The following is a 13,236-nucleotide window of genomic DNA, read 5'->3' on the forward strand; positions in this document are numbered from 1 at the left end:
TCTCAAAGAGAAATTTGGTGGTTGACCTTGCATCAGCCTTGCGTGTCACCTTGGCTTCTACCCACTTTGTCACATATTCAGTGGCAACAATTATATATCGAAATTGAGTGTTATGAGCTGTCAGACTAATGGGGCCTACAAAGTCTAAACCCATTTTTCAAATGGTTGAGTTGCTTTAATAGGATGTAAGGGCATCTTATCCTTTCGTTGTGTGATCTTGTAACGTTGGCATTCATCACACTCTTTTGCAAAAAGTGATGCATCTAGGTAGGCCACCAATAGCCTGATTGCAACATGTTTCTAGCAGTTAGTTCCCCTAAGAAATGTCCTCTAGCTATACCCATGTGGGCTTCTTGCAGTATGTATAAATACTCATCCTCACGAGCACAACGTCTAAGAAGATCATCCTTCCCTAGCTTGTAGAGATTTCTTGCAATTAGAGAATAAGGTTCACATTCCTTTAACAGTTTTTTAACTATATCCTTACGAAGCTCTTTGGGTGGAAAACTATTAACTAAAAAGTTCACAATCTTCTCACTCCATTCAGGCATGGTCTCCACTAGGAATAGGGAAGTATCGGGCAATTCATCATCAATTCCAGTAGGGGCTTCACCATTGGGTATGCGAGACAAATGATCCACCATGACATGTCTTTACCGGGTCTCACCACAACGGTAAAATCAAACTCAAGAAGAATTAATAACCATCGTGTAATTATTCTCGTGGAACAAGGTTATATACTAGATACAATAATGCTTGACGATCAACACAGCAAACAAACTTGTTGGCAAGAAGGTAGTAGCAAAATTTCTTCACTGTGTAAATCATAGCTAAACCTTCTTGCTCTGTAGTGGTGTAGTTTCTCTCAGCATCATTTAATTGACAACTTGCAAAGCTAATGGGGTAGTCCAATTTCTATTCTCTTGGTTGAGCTAGAACACACCCAATAGCAAAGTTCTATGCATCAATATGCACATGGAAAATTACATTCCAATCGGGATTCGTAGAATGGGAGCACTTGTTAACGTCTTTTTTAATAACTCATAAGCATGGTCACACTTCACGGTCCAGTGAAAAAGAAGTTTATACAATGGGCGAGCTATTTCGGCAAAGTTTAAAATAAACCGCCAGTAATAACCAACATGGTCCATGAACCTTTGAACTCCTTTATAGTTTGTAGGTGGTGGCAAATTGGAAATGGATTTAATTTTGCTCTCATCTATGGAAATCCCCTTTTTGGACACTATGCGCCCTAAAATGACTTCATGTTTAACCCAAAATTGGAATTTGAAAGGATTAATGAGATGCGATACAATCTGCACTTTTCAAACACTTTCCGTAGGCATGATAGATGTTCTTTCCAAGAGGAATAAACACAAAGGTCATCTAAGAAAGCTTCACAAAACTCCCTCAAATATTCCCTAAAAGAAGTGTTTATTAATCTTTGGAAGGTAGCAGGGGCATTGGTTAAGCCAAAGCCATAACACAAAAATGCAAACACTCTAAACTCGGTTATAAAGCAATTTTAGCTTGGTCCTCTAGTGCAATTGTGATTTGATTGTATCCAGAGTACCCATCTAAAAAGCTATAAGCTTCCTTCCCTGCAACTCTTTCAAGCACATGTTCTGAATATGGCAAGGGGTAATGGTCCCTCCTAGTGGCAGCATTGACCTTCTTGAGATCCACACACACTCTGAGTTTCCTATTCTTTTTTGGCACAATAACTATTGGAGACACCCATTCTGAGTGCTCAATAGGGTATATGAATCCGCATTTAACAAGCTTTTCAATCTCTTCTTGAAAAAATTTTGCATACTTAGGATTCATTGGGTAGGGTCGTTGCTGGACCAGTTTAGCCATGCTATTCATGGGGATTGTGTGTTGCACCACAGAAGGTGGAACACCTTTCATATCATGATATGTCCAAGCATATATATCCTTGAATTCCTTGAGAAGATCCTTGAGTACATATTCTCTATCAGATCTTGGGCAATGAAAACAGGTTTGGACTCCTCACATGGGTCTGCTAACTCTATTTCCTTAACTATCATTGAACCATCAGAGACTCCATTGCTTCCATCGATAGGTGTTCTTTGGACCTTTGTATACACAACCTTACGCTCCTTCGTGGTGTAGGATTTGAAATGATCAGGTGCTGGCTGTAAGTCTGTGGGGTCTTGTTGCTCTGTGGACTGTGACTTCTCTTCCGCTTCCTTTTGTTGTTGAGCTAGCTCTCGATTTTGTCGTCTCCTTACAATACAACTCAACTTTGGCTTTTCTATAGCCTCTAGCTATGCGATGTCAATGGGTTGTGGACTACACCACATGATGCTTTGAAGGTATTCACCCCAATTATATACCAACTTTTGATGAGCATCACGTGCCCCTATATAATTAAGCCATTCTGTGGTAGATTTCTTTTCATTTATCCTAGCATGTACATTGGCCCGATATCGTCGCCTCTTATATCTCTTACTTCTCTTGTCTAATTTTTTATTACGACCGATCTCTAGTGAAGAGTCACTAGATGAATCGCTACTCGTGTCTTCTCCCCTTCCGGATAGATTGTCATCTAGGGTACCACTGGGCCTTGAATGGTTTGTCCCCACATTTGCACCAAGATTTAACTCAAATTCTTTGTCCTCATAGTCAATCTCAATTGATGATTTTGACTCCGAATTGTGTCGGTTATTGTCTTTTAAGACGCTACTGGTTCCAATGTCCAATGTTAGTCAAGCTTTCATTTGGTAGGTCATCAGAAGCTATATGCATTGTTCCTATCATATTTAAAGGTACGAGTGGTGGCATTTCATCCCCTCAGGTGTTACCCATGTCGTCCCCCTATTTTCCTAAGCGTCTATGATTGCTACTAGGTGGACCCAATCCACACTGTCAGACTCAGTCATCCCAGATAGAACATCCATAAAAGGAGAATCTTCCCCAACATCAGTGTCCTTTTTACACGTGTAAAAATATTGCAATGGGGCCGAGTGAATTTTGGTGTCAGATCTATGATCAATTATAAATTTGTTTCTTAGAGGATGTGCTTGACCAGTTACAAGATCAACTTGAATGACAAAGTCTTGTAACTGCAAGTAGACATGGTTTTTAGACCAGTCATGCACCATTTTTGCTTCCCTCATGAAAGGACATCCTAAGATAATCTCAAATGACATAGTTTGCTTGGAAAAATCCATAACAATGAAGGTATGCCTTATTTTGTGTCCAAAGACCTTGATCTTGAGATCTTCTAGCATCCCAATAGGCTTTGCAATAGTCCCATTGGCCATCTTTACCACTATGTTTGTAGTCCCAAGGTGAGGTCTTCCCATACATTCCCATCAATTTTTAGTTGCAATGCTAACCCAGTGCCACCATCAAGGATTCCCTTCACAATTAATCCCTTGGTAGTGATTGTTATGGTTGCATTGGATTCATCACCTTCAAAGTATTGTCCCAACTTGTTAACAGGTATTTCAACAACAGAGTTCTCATCTAGGTTGGGTTGTGGATCTAAGTGTCCCTCCTCTGTTGGCACCTCCCTAGCTCCATCCATCTGTGCAAATTGTGGTAGCCCGACTTTCAACTCCCCATTAAGAAAAGATCGAAGAGCTAAGAATAGCTCGGGGTCTCCATATAGTTTGGACATGATGGTGGTTCTAACTTTTGAAGCCATGAAATCCATCAATTTGGAAATATTTCACGGCACTTGTTGGGCTTCAATCCCTTGACGTGGGGAAGATGTGATCTCCGTTTCTTCGATAGGGTCAAGTAATCCCTCTATAAACATTCTCTCCAACAAGAAGGGAGTACGCCCACTACCCGATGACTTAAAGTCACTTTCTTCTTGGATGACACTAGGTATGGCTAGTGGTCTATGGTCTTTGTGAGGTTGATTTTGCGTCGGGAACACTGTGTCGGTAATTTGGATATGCCTAGGTGCTGGCTCTAGATCCCTTTGGGTCTCTTCTACCAAACCCATTAATTGCTTTGTCAGGCCAATGGTAGGACCAAGCAGCAGGCCAAAGGCCAGGGACTAAACGGCTTAGTACGGCTAGGAGCCGAGGGCTAGGCATAAGTTAAGGGGTCCTACTTGCAAAGGCCAAGGGCTATAAGTAGGGAGGTTGGGAGGAGAACGGTATGCCAGTCCACCCTTTGGCCTTTCACTGGTTTCAGAGCACAGGGGAGAGCAGCCATGGAGGGGAGGGAAAGGAGAGTTGCATGGCTTTTATCTCTCTTTCTCTCATGGGAGAGCAAGGCCTCTCTCGGATTCTCTCGGATTTTTTTTTTCTCTCATGCGAGTTTTTGCATGTGCATGAGTTGAGGACGAGGAAGACGAAGGCAAAGGCGTGGGCAAGAGTTCTACACAGGAGGTCGAAGTCGGGTTATCGTGTGTAGAGCCGCTTGCAACAAAGGGAGACAATACTGTGAACATCACCAAATACCGCAAGGGCGGGTTCTATAGATGCGCGCGGATGAAAGGAGCATTTCAACGTTTTTGCGGTCCATTCTGGGAAGCAACACACAGCGTGTTCTCTCTCTTTCTTGGGCTCGCAAAAGCCGTTGCTGCCATGGATGCTGCATGAAAGCTCCTTTTCACATGTTTTAAAAACAAGGGCGCCCTACTTTGGGCACCTCTCCTTACTAAGGGCCAATCCCCATGGCGGGTTTGCATTGAATGCAAGGGAGGAGAGGTAAACGAAGTTGTGGAAACCATGGAATCTCACATGCATGGGCCAGCTTGCATCTTGACGTCTTGAAAACGGTTTGAGATTCAACGGTCGAGTAGAGAAGTTTTCGTAAGCACACCATCGTGCTTGTTTGTTTGAAAAAGGAACTTGTCCTTGTCGACATCGGGCGAGGTTCCAAGCAAGGCTGCGGTTCCTCGAGGTTCATGGAAGCTCAAACATCCTGGCCATGCGATCGACACGACAAGTTTATACAGGTAAATTATGAGGTAAGCAATCGATTTTGATTGTATTTACCAAACTATTCAATTTCGATTGTATCTACCGAACTATTCAAGTACATGCTGAATAGTATAGCATGCAAGGGCTATGTGTGATGCCATGAGAGCCCTCATAGTACACACAAGGCTTGTGAACATTACTCCCATTAATGAGCAAAGATGGGTTTAAACCCAACAATCCATCAAGAAACCCTTATGCAAGCTTCCTCTAGTTAAGTCAATACAAGCACGGCTTATGGCTTGTAAGATACAAGTATTAGGCAGGGCCGATCAGTAATTCCAATCCAAGACACCCACAGACCTCCTTCTTTCTAGTTGGAGTTTGGATTTTCTAGAGCATGGCTCTTACGCAAGTTTTTTGTTCTTTCCCTGCGGTCATGATCAACCCATTATCGTTAAAAGGGAACATGCAAAGTAGCATTGTACAACTCCTCATGATAACAGTAATCAAGCCAAGCAGGCACGAGGCACATCTATTGAAAGTATTTTTTTGTTTTTCAATAGATTGTACAATCAAAAAAAGGTCACTTATCAGTACATGCTCGACAAGGTCGACTTTCTTTTGCTATGACATTTGTCTCTGAGCAAGAGTACCTATATTTATGAGCAATGGTAGCATCCAAAGTGGGTCTACTGAGATATATTATGCAAAGACAAGACTTTAAGTTTGGAATATGCTATGAGCATATGAACTTGGGGGGTACTTGGCAAGTGCCTACAAGTTATTAAGACGATGTATATGGTGCATATGACAACTCTCTCTTGCACAATATAAATGGCTAAGAGTCAGATTCAGGCTAAGAGTCAGATTCAAGCGAAGCAGGGCAATTAGGTTAGACAATTTCAAGCCTTCTTGTTTTTCCAGCCTTTTAACCTTTAAGTTGGTGAGGACTACCTATCGTGAAAAGCAAAGTGCTTTGAGGGTTTCATGTGAAGCAAGGCTCTAGCTTGTGCTAAGATATTTCCCATTGACTGGGCATCAAGGGCATTGGCACACAAGTTCAAGACTTGGGCAAAGTAAGAATATAAGCTCACAATTCATGTATGACAATGACGAATCGTGATGTATCCACGCCCAATTGTGCAAGGCACTTCTCGTATCGGCTCAATATGTAGGGCCATCAATGTTGCCAAGGGCTTACACCTCTATGTGCATGGCATGCAATGAGATTGGCATAATTCCATCTCACTACTATTTATGCTTCCGCTATAGCACTAGCTACTCTGTCAAGGATGAGTTCAATTGTTGCTGTTTTGAGACTTTTTTTTTTGTTTATTCACAGGCAACGTGCCATACATCCTATGTGCCTTCCGGTACCTCTCTCTACAAGAGCATGGTACAATTCCACTGATGTACGCTTATAAGATAAGCTATGACACAAACATGGTCTGCACTAGAGCATTTGAAAAGGGCATACAACACATTAGAATAAGGGGCTTTCCTCAGCCCAGCTCTCTCTCTCTCTCTCTCTCTCTCTCTCTCTCTCTCTCTCTCTCTCTCTCTCTCTCTCTTTCCAATTCTATGCGGGAAAGGTGGAACTAGGCATGATTTTCATGCACTCTTTTTATGTCAATATGGTAACAAGAAGGGCTAAGCGCCATCTATTGACACCTATTTTGGCATGGCTAAGCGCCATATGTTTGTAGTCCATCAATGATTGATTTCACGATGGAACACTTCTATCCAGTTAAGTACCCATCGATTATAATGGACAAGCAAGAGTCTTGCCGTTAGTGATTTTTTGGGCATTATTTTAGCACTACACACTTTGAATGCAAAAATCCAGTCGAGTTCTTGAATGCCTTAAACTGGTAAGGGCTTATCTCTACCAAGGTATATAGATGACGTCAGCCTTTCAGACAACAGGACTGTTCACAAAAACCCAAGATTATGGCGTTTTGGATCCAGAAAAGATCTAGTTGTGAATACGATTCCAACTTCACTGGATCTCCTATTTTATCTCTAGCATTACGAGTGTCTATATGAGTCTAATCTTGGGGTCAGACCCAGCTTGTGATTCTTAAATCACTTATTAAGTGTGATGGTCAATTCTTGGAATCTTCACACTTGCACTTTCAAGGGAAGAAGTCCCTAAGCTGCCAAGGGCTCGTGGATAATTTCCACTTCCAAAGTTGAATTAAGATACTCTCGGCTGTTGCTAGTTGAGCAGCTTTCCTACAACGTTTATCCAAGGGGTTTGACAATGCTGATTTTACCCAAGGGGTCTAGTTTGCAAAGGCAACACCCAAGGTTACATCTGCAATACTACTTGCACTTCACTAATTTTAAATTAGTGTTCATAGGCCTTTGCTGGCGAGAAATTTGGGTAGGTGCATTTCACTCCGCTTTAGGTACACATTTGTTTGGTTTTGTTTCTTTGTATTTGCTTTTTTATGTAGGATGCATAAACTATGGTTACTCTTCAGAGAAATGACAAGGTCATGTACGAGTCAAGAAATTTGGGCTGTGGTGTCCAAAATAAGTTTCGGCATTATGCAGTTATAGCCCACTTGTAGGGTTTATTTGGCACATGTCGTCACATGGGATACAACATGGTCTAGGAACTCAAGGAGTTTGGTTTAGCCAATGTGGAGCAAGGCTAATGAGGGCCCCTCTCACTCCTCTCGTAGAGTGTTTGCAGTTACCTCCAGGTACAAGTACATCTCGTACTTGAAGGATGGTTTTTTTTCAGACATCCTTATATGAGACATATTCCACATGTGGAGAATATGAGTCTTTGGGACTGACACTGGCGCCTACTCTTTCAATTCAGTGTCCCAAAAAAGTCCCTAGGTGCTGGTCAAATCTATTTTCTAGACCATTTTTGGCACGACGTCTCATGAGCAATTTCGGTGGCCAGAAATTTTCACATACTTAGAATGACTTGTTAAGGTACAAGTGCCGCTAAACAACATTACAGATGGTTTTTTATGCATATAGCAAGGCTATGAGTTGTTAATGAAAAGGTTTCATTGTTTGTATCTAGAAGTGATTACTGTTTTATCTTCTATTAGGGTTCAAATGTTTCACACGACAGGCAAATGATTGCAACTAAAAGTATTTTTCTTTTCAAAACTATTTACATTCCTTTTTAATGTGTGCTAGGAGCACCATATTTTCCATAAGTATTGGCAAGAACGATTATGGATATACAGGTTCGGATCTTTTTTTTGCTAAATGCATGCACACTAGGTGTTAGAGGCCCTAGTGTTTAGCAAAGGTTGATTTAGAATGACATGCATATTCATCAAGTTGTTGCTTATGAAGCATTTTGCACTCTATGTGCAATATCTCTATGAGATTACTTTTGGGTCTACCAATCACCAATAGAGGTCATGGCTCGGTTTGGGTGCTTGTGGATTCTTAAAGTTAACCACGATGGTTATTCAGGACATTGTTGATTCCTCAGCAATATTGTACGATATTGTGATCCCCGTTTACTAGTCATCTAGGATGACTATCTGTAAACCGTGGGGGAAACACACCTCAGTACTGTTAGTTATCCAAGGGGATAGGCAGATTACAAAGTGTAATCTTGTGCTAAAAGATATGCAAAGTGCGTATCTTAGCACCCAACAATACAATTAATAAGAATTTATTGCTCTACTTAGAGTTTTCTCACCATAAGTTAAAGCATGTTTGCGACTCAGTTTAGTCCATTCATGTTTAAGACAGGTTTGTTGGAATTAGGGTTGTAGAGAAACACACACAGCTTGGAGAAGACGAAGGAAGCTCAAGGCACACAATAGAGAGTGTGTTACTTAGTGTGCAATGGAAAGCTAGATAGCCCTAGAGTGATGGGCGTATATGTAATGCACGGAGGAAAAAACCTCCTAAAGAGGGAAAAAATGCCCCGGCGGTCCTAGTGTGTTCACACACATCACTACCACATGTATATGGTAACAAATCCCCCCTGGAGTGATGCGGTGAACAAGAGCTGGCACATGAGTAAAGGGAAGTGCCATGCCCTGAGGACATGATCAGTCCACAAAGGGGAGTAAGCGCAAAGCTTTGCGGAAAGCTTCAAGCTTCTCACGAGACAATGCCTTTGTGAAAAGATCTGCAAGGTTGTCCTGTGTTGGCACATAAGCCAAGCTGATCTCTCCTCTTGAGAGCCTCTCCCTGACATAGTGGTAATGCACCTCAATGTGCTTTGTGCGAGCATGAAAAACTCGGTTCCTTGCAACTGCGAATGCGCTCTGACTGTCAGTGTAGATAGTGTTGGCAGTGTCGTGTCCAACACCCAAATCAGCCATAAGGCGTCTGAGCCATACACACTCAACCGTAGCTATGAAGACTGCCCTGTACTCAGCCTCACAACTCGAAGTGGCCACAGTAGGTTGCTTCTTGCTCAACCATGATATACATGAACTGCCAAGCATGAAACAAAAACCACTTGTGGACACTCGCGTGTCAAAACAACCAACCCAATCTGAGTCCGAAAAAGCATGTAAGTCTGGTGGCAATGATCCCCCCTTGGGATAAAACAAGCCAAGATGTAAAGTGCCACTAAGGTAGCGAAAAATCCTCTTGACAGCCTGCCAATGCTTAGACCCTGGGCTATGCATAAATCTGCTGACCTGTAAAACTGCAAACTGAATATCCGGCCTCGTGTTGCATACATAAATGAGGCAGCCAACAACAGTTTGGTAAAGAGTGACATCAGCAGGATCACCAGCATCATGTAGACTCAACTTCAAACCTGTTTCCATGGGAGTGGCAATAGGTTTGCAATCCTCAAATCCAAACTTACATAGCAATGTCTCTATGTAACTTTTCTGACACAAGGCAATACCACCATCACACTGCTTAAACTGTATACCCAAATAATGATGCAACAGCCCCAAATCTTTCATCTTGAAAATAGCATTCAAATCAGCCTTAAATTCAGCAATATGTCTCTCATTTGGTCCAGTGATCAACAAATCATCAACACAAAGAACCACAATGAGAAGTACATCACCCTCACACTTTACATACAATGTGCTTTCTGTTGGATTGTTACGAAAGCCTTGTTTGACCAAATGAGTGTCAGCTTTCTCATACCAAGCACGAGGAGATTGCTTCAACCCATACAAAGCCTTGTTACATTTGCACACTTTGTCCTCTTGTCCTTTTATGACAAAACAGCGAGGCTGCGTTACATAAACTTCCTCAAATATGTCACCATTCAAGAAAGCAGTAACAATGTTTGATTGATGTACATCCCAACCAAAATGAGCTGCCAATGCACATAGAAAACGCACAGTAGTCATACGACAAGTGGGAGCAAAAGTCTCTTCATAATCTATGCCTTTTTGCTGTGCATAACCCTTTGCAACAAGTCGAGCCTTATGGCGATCAATCTCACCATCCGGCTTGCGTTTCAACTTGTAAACACACTTCGTACCAATGGCCTTTTTTCCAGGAGGCAAATCACATAAAGTCCATGTGTCATTTTCTATAAGTGCATCATATTCTGATTGCATGGTAGCCATCCAATTTTTTGAATTCTGTGCTAAATCAAAAGTCAGAGGCTCCTCAACATCATGTAAGCTAGACACAGCCAAAGCATAACAATCTGATGCATAAGATGCATGGCGAGAGCCTGAACGAGTACGACTAGAAAAAGGTGCATCCAATTTACTGTCACGCAAAGTGTGCACCAGCCATTTTGGCATACCTCTAGCCTGCTCATTTTCAGCCCTTTCCTCATCAAGTACATCATGTACATCTGTATCAGTAATAGGCTGATCTATAACATTTTTAGAAACCCCCATAGGCTATACATTTGCCTCATTGGAACTTACATTCGTATTTCCACCATTGAAAAGAGGCAACAAAGTGTCATAAATGTCTTGTGAGCTTACATTACTGTCTCTAGTACATGACAACAAGGGCTGAACAGAATCTTCCACAAACACTACATCCCGAGAAACCAGAATACGTTTTGTTTGCAGATGATACAACCTCTAACCTTTGCTTTCAACACTATAACCAACAAAAATACATTTGACAGCCTTATCATCCAATTTTCTGCGCTGCACTTGTGGCACCAAAGCATATGCCAAACAACCAAAAACACGCAGTGCTCAATAGAAGGCTTTCTATCATGCCATGCTTCATATGGAGTAATAGACTGCAAAGCTTTCGTAGGACACCTGTTTAGTACATAAGTGGCACACATGATGGCCTCAAGCCAAAAAGAATGCGGCAAAGCTTGACTTTTGACCATACATTGTGCCATTTCCGTCAGTGACCTGTTTTTCCTCTCAGCAACACCATTTTACTGAGGTGTATAAGGCACTGTACGTTGGTGTTTTATCCCATGACTAGCCAGAAATGCATTAAATTCATGAGACATATACTCCCCCCCTCGATCGGAACGGAGGGTGCCCATAGTACATTTCGAGACATTTTCAGCCATAGCAAGAAATTGTTTGAAGCACATAAAAACTTTGGACTTCGCTTTAAGAGGAAATACCCATGCATGCCTGGAGTAATCATCAATGAAAGTCACGAAGTTCAGGTAATTGCCCAAGGACGGAGTTTGCATGGGCCCACAAACATCACTATGCACAAGTTGAAACCTGCATGTGGCCCGAACTGAACCATCCTTTGGAAACTTAGAACGCTTCATCTTACCCAAAATACAGCCTTCACAAACATGTTTGACAGGTGCTTCAAGAGGCGGCAAAGAAGCAACCATATCAGATTTCTGCAAACGCAGCAAATTGGCAAAATTCAGATGACCAAAACGTGCATGCCAAAGTTTTGCATCTGAAATAGCCCTTGAATCTGCAACAGCATTTGCAAAATTTTGTCCACACTTGTCATACAAAGTGAGCTTATACAGCCCACGGCACAAAAGCCCAGATGCAACAATTTCATCACCAAAACTGAGATCATGAACTGTACATCTGTCATCCACAAATTTGACTACAAGTCCAAGTCTAGCAAGTGCGGATACAGACAAGAGATTCTTCTTGATCCCAGGTACATAAAGTGCATCAACAAGTGTAAAGGAACTGCCATTAGTAGCAGTGAGCACAATCTTTCCAACTCCCTGAACTGGATAAGAGGCGTTGTTGGCACAAGTGACTGAATTCCCATGAGGGACAGACTCGAGAGAGGTAAACAATTCACGATGTGAGGTAATGTGCTTTGTAGCACCACTGTTGAAATACCACACATGTGAATCTGCAGCAACTGACAAGCATGCATCATGGACAGCAGGATTGTAAGTGCACTCTGCGCTAAATGCCCATTCTGCATCAACATCAGCAACACAGTCTCCTTTCACAGAAGACTCAACAATGGCTGCATTTGTAGTGGAACCAGCCTCTTTCTTCTTAGCCTCTTTGGCCTTCAACTTAGGACACGACTTGATCAAGTGATCATTGGCTTTACAATAATGGCAACGCATCTTCTTTTTGCCCTTATCACCAGAATTGCCAGACGAAGTAATGCCAGTAGAAGCATTAGGAACATAATTTTTGCCACTCGCAGCAGAACCATAAGAAGTGGCTGCATTACTGTTACCACCCTTTCTTTGAGAAGCAATAAAAGCCTGTTCAACTGTACGCAAATGTAGTCCTATTTTTTCTAGAAAGTGACTCTTGCAACAACAATGTGCATAATGCATCAAACTTGACAACTTCAGGATTTCCTTGGGTCATCAGTCTCCAAGTACTAGCAAAAGTCTGGTAGGAATCTGGTAAGGCATCAAGAACAGTCTGCACAAGGGAACTGTCTGAAATGACTTCACCTGCAGAAATAAGCTGCTCATTGATATCCTTGACACTAGCAAGGAAAGTGTCCATATCATCTTCCTCATGTATAATCTTCGACTCCAGCTCTTTACGCAGCAAAGCAATTTTAGCCTCATTGCGGCTTGCATAAAGACCTGCTAAAATATCCCAAGCCTGTTTTGCAGATTTTGCTGAACGGATGTGAGGAACAATGGTGCGCTTCACAGACAACGCAATTAATGCATGAGCCTGCGCATCCTTAACATCCCAACGAGCTTGTTCTGCCGTAGGCAAAACAACTCTAACAACTGCAATCCTTGCAGCAAGACCTGCAACATCCTCAACATCGCCTACATCCTCAGAACCAGGACGTACATCAATGCCCTGCACAATGTTCCAGACACCCTTTGACACAAGAACATGTTGCATCATATAAGCCCACATAGGGTAGTTGTCCCCATCCAACCCGTCCTTAGCAACAAACATCTTGAACACATCTGTGTTGTTGTTGTCAGCCATGGTAAATGCTGCACCTG

This window comes from Adiantum capillus-veneris, chromosome 17, assembly GCF_014529385.1.
Source record: "Adiantum capillus-veneris isolate H3 chromosome 17, ASM1452938v2, whole genome shotgun sequence".
NCBI lineage: Eukaryota > Viridiplantae > Streptophyta > Polypodiopsida > Polypodiales > Pteridaceae > Adiantum > Adiantum capillus-veneris.